The 6,963-nt window shown below is 35.2% G+C and overlaps 2 long non-coding RNA genes across 2 annotated transcripts; one reads left to right on the top strand and one right to left on the bottom strand.

Moving 5' to 3' along the window:
* Nucleotides 1-1,082: 1,082 nt before the first annotated feature.
* LOC110915464 lies at nt 1,083-2,430 on the bottom strand. Its single transcript, XR_002578996.2, has 3 exons — nt 2,335-2,430; nt 1,786-1,851; nt 1,083-1,152 (listed from the first exon to the last, which is right to left on the bottom strand). It is a non-coding gene; the product is annotated as an uncharacterized LOC110915464 (long non-coding RNA).
* A 733-nt stretch (nt 2,431-3,163) lies between these two features.
* LOC110918165 lies at nt 3,164-3,366 on the top strand. The gene is made up of 2 exons (XR_002581113.1): nt 3,164-3,211; nt 3,297-3,366. It is a non-coding gene; the product is annotated as an uncharacterized LOC110918165 (long non-coding RNA).
* The last annotated feature ends 3,597 nt before the right edge of the window (nt 3,367-6,963 follow it).

Here is a 6,963-nt window from a genome sequence, read left to right as displayed (position 1 = left end):
CACAAAACTTGAGCTTATCCATGAACATCCCCGTAATTTTATCAACGGTTTCACCCTTTTGCCTCAATTGCATGAATTCCTCCTTTATCTTATTTATCACTGCCTTGGGGCTATGATGTTTGAGGAATGGTACTTTGAAATCTTCCCAAGTCATTGCCCTTATTGCTTCAACACCCCTTTCGTTTATGAGGTTGTCCCACCAATCCTTGGCTTGGCTTCTAAGTTGGCCAGTTCCATAAGCCACGAAGTCACTTTCATCACAATGCGTTCATTCGAAAACACCCTCAATATCGCTTATCCACCTTTGACAAGCAATTGGATCTACCTCTCCATTGAAGATCGGGGGCTTACACGCCATAAACTTGTTGTAAGAACAACCTTTCTTTTCCTTAGCCTTGCCTCTATCACTGGTAAGGTCTTCTCTTAATTCACCAATTCTTTCCTCCATAGTCGAAAGTAAGGTGTTTTGCATTCTTTCCACAAATCTTGGTAGGCTAACTTCGATGGCCCTTCCAACTTCCTCGGCAATCTTCTCTTTCAACTCATCGGTAGTGAGGGATAGAACATTGTCACTAGCACCTCCCGACATCTTCTTACTGAAATGTTAAAATGATTCAATAAATAATCTTGTTCAATCGCTCTCATGCCTTTACATGAGACTTCGTACTCATTATTCGGCCAAGTATATAACTTTGCCTTATCATTTATACTAAGTGTACTTCCCGGGTTCGAGTATATCACTATACTCCTCCCATACACAATAAATCGTTACCCTTTTTAATCTTTTTAAATTTAATTTGCTTTAAATAAATTCTTACCGGATGTTGATCAAGCCTTGAACCGAACACAATTCTCTTTAACCTTAGCTCTGAATACCAACTTGTAACACTCTAATTTAAAATACACTATATTTTTACCGACTAGATAAGAAGGATCATAATCATTTAAAAACATAAACACTAATATTAATCCTAGTTTAGCACATAAGTGTTTAAAGACCACCACAACACTTAAAGGATACATAAGTATTCCTTCCATTACAAAATTATCACTAATGAACATCTAAGACAAAAGTGAAGATCTACTTCTTGAATGTGTTCGGTTCATAAGCCTTGTGTTAATCACCATCCGCTTGATTGACTTACTTGAAAGCTGGAAATTTAACAAAATAATAATGTTAGAATCCTTCAAATTTCACATAATTAAGTGTACGCTTATAACGGATTCGCAATATGAAATTATACAAAACTTGACAATTTTGGCTGGGCTCCACCGTAAATTACGGTGGTCACCGTAATTTACGGTGGACACTGGACGTTTATGGTTCTACCGTAAATCAGTAAAGAAACACCGTAAAGATTTACCCTCCACCGTAAATTACGGTGGTACCGTAATTTACGGTAGCTTCTGCATATCTTTCCTACTTTACTGTTTTGACCCGTTTATACCAATTTCTGCACTTTTAAGTCATCAAAGCGCAGTACGGGGCATTTCTTTGCAACAAGTATGACCCGTTTTGGATCCCTTGCTTCAACACACACGCTCCCATTACCGGTTTGCGTATTAATAATATTCTTCCCATTCCCCGACACACGGGTTTATGGTCTACGGATGAGGTACTTCCGTTACCCGGTTTGTACCCACCATTTTTAGCTCGTTTTGGGTTGTCTTTATGAAGTCCCTCATTTTAGACAACCAAGCCAACATGACTCTAATTTGTTCAAACTAGTAAACCATTAAAATGAAAACTAAATCATCAATATTTTAGTAGCGTTAACCACGTACCTTAAAGCTTTCCCTTTAGACGAGCGTCCGCACCGGCTTGACTTCCCGACGCCTCACTCGTATTGCCTAAAACATACAAGCCAATTACCATTAGAACCATTCGGCTCATGACTAAAGCTTGTTACTTTATCAACACCACAATTTGTGTCGATCAATGTCTTTTAGGCATTTCATCGAGCATCTTATGTGCACGATTTTTTTGGCAGTTCACAATTAAGTTAATCATTCATCATTTAGCCATGATAAACTTTTATTTAAGCAATTTCACAAGATTTTCACATCAATAATCTGGACCCATTTCATTGAACCTGAATTACACTAGGATAACATCATAATCCTAATTTCCCATACTAATCTACAAAATCCTCATATCACCTCTAATGGTGATTATGAACTTTACAAGAATTAGGCCAAATTTCAACAAGAAATCTACTAGGGTTCATCCCTATACACTATTTCATTCAAAACAAACATCATGCATGCTCAGATTTGAACCTCATGAATTTATCTAAAATTTAAGGTAGAACTAAATCATAAAATTTTGCATACCTTACAATCCCTTAGTCAAGGTGATCACAAATCTATGTTCAGATTTCAATTTGGACTTGATTCGAACCTTCAATTGATGGATTTTGTGAATATTAGGGTTTGAGGGAAAATCCCCTTTGTTGCCTGCGTTCTGGTCGATCAAACACACACTTAGGTGTGTGTTTGGTGTGTTATTTTACTAGTAATAATTGAAGTTCCAGATTTGACAAGTTTGGTCCCTCAATTATACATGAGCCATAGAAAAGGGCATTTAATTATACTTTATCATATTATGTTAAGATTTCTTACTAACTAGGTTATCTTTCCTAGTCTTTTATCTTAACTTACTACTGATATTTAGTTTAAAATGTAACATTAATATTTTCGGGGTGTTACAGATTTGTAGCTTAGGGTTATGTATTTTGTTATTATGTTTTAAAAAACTGTCTGATCCTTCGTCCAATCTGATCTAATCGGAAAAGTTATAATGATTTCGAACTGCTACTTCTGCTTGAACAACTGACTAGGGTCATGTATTGTTTTCGATTAGATCTGATTTGAAGAAAAATATATATGATTTATGTTTTTCGATTGATAGATTAGGTTTATATTACATTTATTTATTTATTTTATGATTGACAATTCAACATTTTGTTCTTAGAATATATATATGATTTATGGTTATTATTTGGTTTGGTGTTCAATTGGATGAGTTATAATGATTTCCAACACTCCATATATTGGATTTTTTTACTGCAGTTGGTGGCGTATGCATGAATTCTGGAGCATAAGTGATGGAAAAGTCTCTTTTGCACCATTGGCAAAGTTCTATTTGACAGGTATTATCAAGTCATCTGCTGCTGGGTTTACGGCTTCTGTCATTCGTGATAATAGCACTGTAAGTTGTTACAATGGTATATTCTAAGTTTTGTTATTAGTGTTATTAATTGTTATATCTAATTATAAAATTGTGTATGATTTAGCGTGAGTTCTATTTGGAAGGAGGAGCCATGGTGTTGGCTGATGGTGGTGTTGTCTGCATAGATGAGTTTGACAAAATGAGACCAGAAGACAGGTCCGGCTAAAGTACCAGATTGTTGTCTGTTTTGGTAGATGGCTGCTTTATAACATGTTGTCTTTTAGTTTTTTCTTTTCACCTCAACCACTTATGGATTTTTTTATGACTTATAATATTTTAGCAGGAGACTGAGGTTCCTATTAAAGCCCTAAACTACTCAACATTTCAGGTTCCTACTTCGACTAACTCTTTATTTGAGATTTTAACGATTTGGGTTTTCTTTACTTAATTAATGTTTGTTTTGTTCAGTTTCAATTTCAATTTTATAATGTTTTGTTTAACGATTTGGTGTGCTATTCTGGATTTATGTGCTATTCTGTCTGGATTTATAGTATTAGCTGAGGTATAGGCTTCTTGGCTGCCTTCAATTAAGTTTTTTTAAACTTAAGTTTGGCGTTTAATTGTTGTTTGAGTATGGTATAGCCGTTTGGTTGCTATACCGAGTACCATAATGTATTGAACCGAGGCATAATTGGTTGGTTAGACAGGTTGGATAATTGGCCAAAATGAGTAATTTTGGTGACAGTCGGGTTGACCTTGAAAAGGTTTACTTTTTTTTTCAACAATATCTATTTTTTATAGGCCAAAGGGCTTGGATATGCCATGAGTATTGATGAGGAGCTGAAATTTGTCAAGCATATTGCTGAAACCACGGGTGTGATCTCGGATCTTTATAGGTTTGGTTATTTTTATATATGTTTGTTACATTTTACATTTTTTTTTGGGATTGGGATCTTTTATGTAATAGTTAATTGTTTAGAGAAGCTTATGTTGTCCGGTAGATCTATCTACTTCTTAATATGGCTGGCAAGGTGGGCAAGTTGGGTGGGTTTGGGTAATGGGTGAAGATGGGTTTGAGTTAGGATGAGTTTGGGTCAGAATGGGTATCTTAAAAAAAGGTTAGGACAGGCAAGGTCAAGATGATTTTGGGTTAGGATGAGATGATAAAAAAAACATAAGAAAAAAATAATTTAATAATAAAAAATGGAAAAAAAATAAAAATAATAAAATTAAAAACTATAAACAAGAAAAAATATAAAATACATGTTATTGATTATTAAGTTGTGTTGTTAAAACAATTGAATCTGCAAGCAAATTGATGTGTATTTAATTGTATAGGATGCAACTTTAGGATATCTGTTGAGTCACTGAATTATATGCTAATAGTGTTTATTCCACTATTATTTTAGAAGTATTTCAAGTTTGAGATGAGATGCTGCAGTTATAGATTTATAAGATGTATTCTGAAAATATTTGAATCTGCAAGCAATTTAATGTGTATCCAATTGTGTAGGATGCAACTTTAGGATCTGTGTAAGAGTGGTTTCTTGAAGCTCTCGAACTATACCTAATCACTGATATTAATAGCGTTGGATTTGGAAATCCATTATCATAATCTGAGGAATGATGTGCTATGATATATGTTGCTTGAAGCCAATTGAAAGGGAATATGGATGAATATAGTAGGAGCTCAGGGAGACAATCATCACGACCGGTTTTAAAATCCGTATTATCTGGTAAATCGACGCCCAGAGGTTCTCCGATGTTTAGAAGATTAAGCTCGAGTCGGACTCCTAGAAGAGATGGGAGAAGCAATGGATTTAATACTGATTCTTTCAGAAGCAACAGGATATTCTGTAGCCATACCCTTGGAGCTCTGGACAATTCATATTCAAAAATTGAGTCGATAGGTTTTTGAAGTACACCATTTCTAGGTAATGTTTCTAATTGTTTCTTTGGGTAACCGATTGAGTATCTCAGTAGTAGAAATTGATGGGGTTTAAAGGTTTCTTAAGTCACCTTATGTAATTTTTGGTGTTCTTGCTTATTAAGTTAGGACTTAGGGTTTATGTGGATTGTTGATTGTTTATTGGATTATTTGTGTTAACTGTTGCAGGGTTTATTTGAAATTCTTTATATGTTGGGCGCATTTATGTCAAATAACAATGCTGGAGCAAAAAGTATGTCTGGTGGGATGAGCTTTACTTTGGTAGGTCCTAAACAAGTTTGGTGGAGGTCTTGCTGGTACATTGTTAGTTGCTGGTGACATCCAGGTAGAACATCTCACATTTTTTGGGTCCACAGGTAATGAGTTATGCGGATGGGTTGATAACAGGTCAAAATGGATAGTGTTGAAACTGAGTTGCTTTGAGTTTGGTTGACCCATATCTTATACTTATCTAATGTGTTGTTCATATTTTGGCTTTTTTATATATTCTTCAACCTCTTTGTAAAATATTTTTTTGGATATATAGAGTACATTGTCAATAGATATCTGAGTAAATGCTTAACGAACGAACATGTACAATGCCTTGGTTTGTTTACAGGGATTATACTTGGTTTAATACCGGAGACATGTTGTTTTGCAGATTAAATGGAAACCAAAACTGATGATTATTGCCGGTTTTGCCAATGAGTACTTTTACCCAGGTTTGGGGATGTTCCATTTTTCGTGGATTTTCTTTATTGTGTCTATTTGGTTGTTTTATTGCAAATCATTGATTAGGGTTTGTGTTTGTTGTTGGTCGTTTCTTACGGAGGATTTGGCGCAATGCCTTATTGCAAATCATTTAAAGGGGGCGCAATAATCTTGGTGTGTGAGTTTTTTGGAGTCAAAATCATGGTATCATTAATGCATTTATATTTTGTCAACAAATCTGGAATCGCTTATTCTTTAAAGTTTGAGTGTTTTTTCTTATATAGATGAAAATTAAAAGTATGGATGTGCTTTTTAAGTTAACATTTAATTTGTTCTATTTGAGGTGCCTATGGGTTTTCTAAGTGTTTGTTAAGCATTCCATCTAACCTTTATATTCTTAGTTTTTATTTGCTTATTTCTTTTGATTTTCCACTTGAATATCTTGATGATTCAAGGACCAGATGGGCACTCTTGCAATCGATATTGAATCCGATACAGCTGTCCCAGAACTCCCCAATTGGCCTCCGGCACAGCTCGAAATCTCCAGCGATGAAATGAAAAAGTTCTAAAAAGGACTTTTCTGTCTGTTTTCTTCACAACACTCTGTCGTGAATGGTCAGACATCAATGTGCTCAGGTTAGAGAAGATTTATCTACTTATTCGTTGCTTCGTAAATTGCAGTTCCAATTGCTTAAAATGAATTCATGGGATTTAGAGTTGTGTCAGCGTGTGATGACTAATTGTGTATTGGTTACAGGCAGAATGAATACCTGGAATAAATGCGTAAAACAGTCAAGAAGAAGATGTTAGGAAGCAACATAACAAAGGGTTTGTCCCACATTGGATAGATGTTCGTTGTTTAGCAGCCTTGATTAAGGTAGTAAGGTACCTTAATAATATTTATTTGATTTACTTAACTTATAGACAATGAAAGTGATTTTGTAGAGGCATGGTTAATACAACCACCTATGGGTGTTCTGATTCGTTAACACCCAGGCAAGTAATGCGCTGTAACACAGTTGTGAGTTTCTTTCCTTAACCAGATGCGCATGAAGAACGATCACATGAAAAAAAACGCTTTTTGGATGGTTGCAGCCTAGGAATAGTATGCAGCCGAAATGAGAGCACTTCATAAGGCGGTGGAGGGCCCTTA

Source organism: Helianthus annuus, chromosome 16 (genome assembly GCF_002127325.2).
Source record: "Helianthus annuus cultivar XRQ/B chromosome 16, HanXRQr2.0-SUNRISE, whole genome shotgun sequence".
Taxonomy (NCBI): Eukaryota; Viridiplantae; Streptophyta; class Magnoliopsida; order Asterales; family Asteraceae; genus Helianthus; species Helianthus annuus.
Note: the sequence above shows the minus strand (reverse complement) of the source record. Positions and strands in the feature narration are given on the sequence as shown.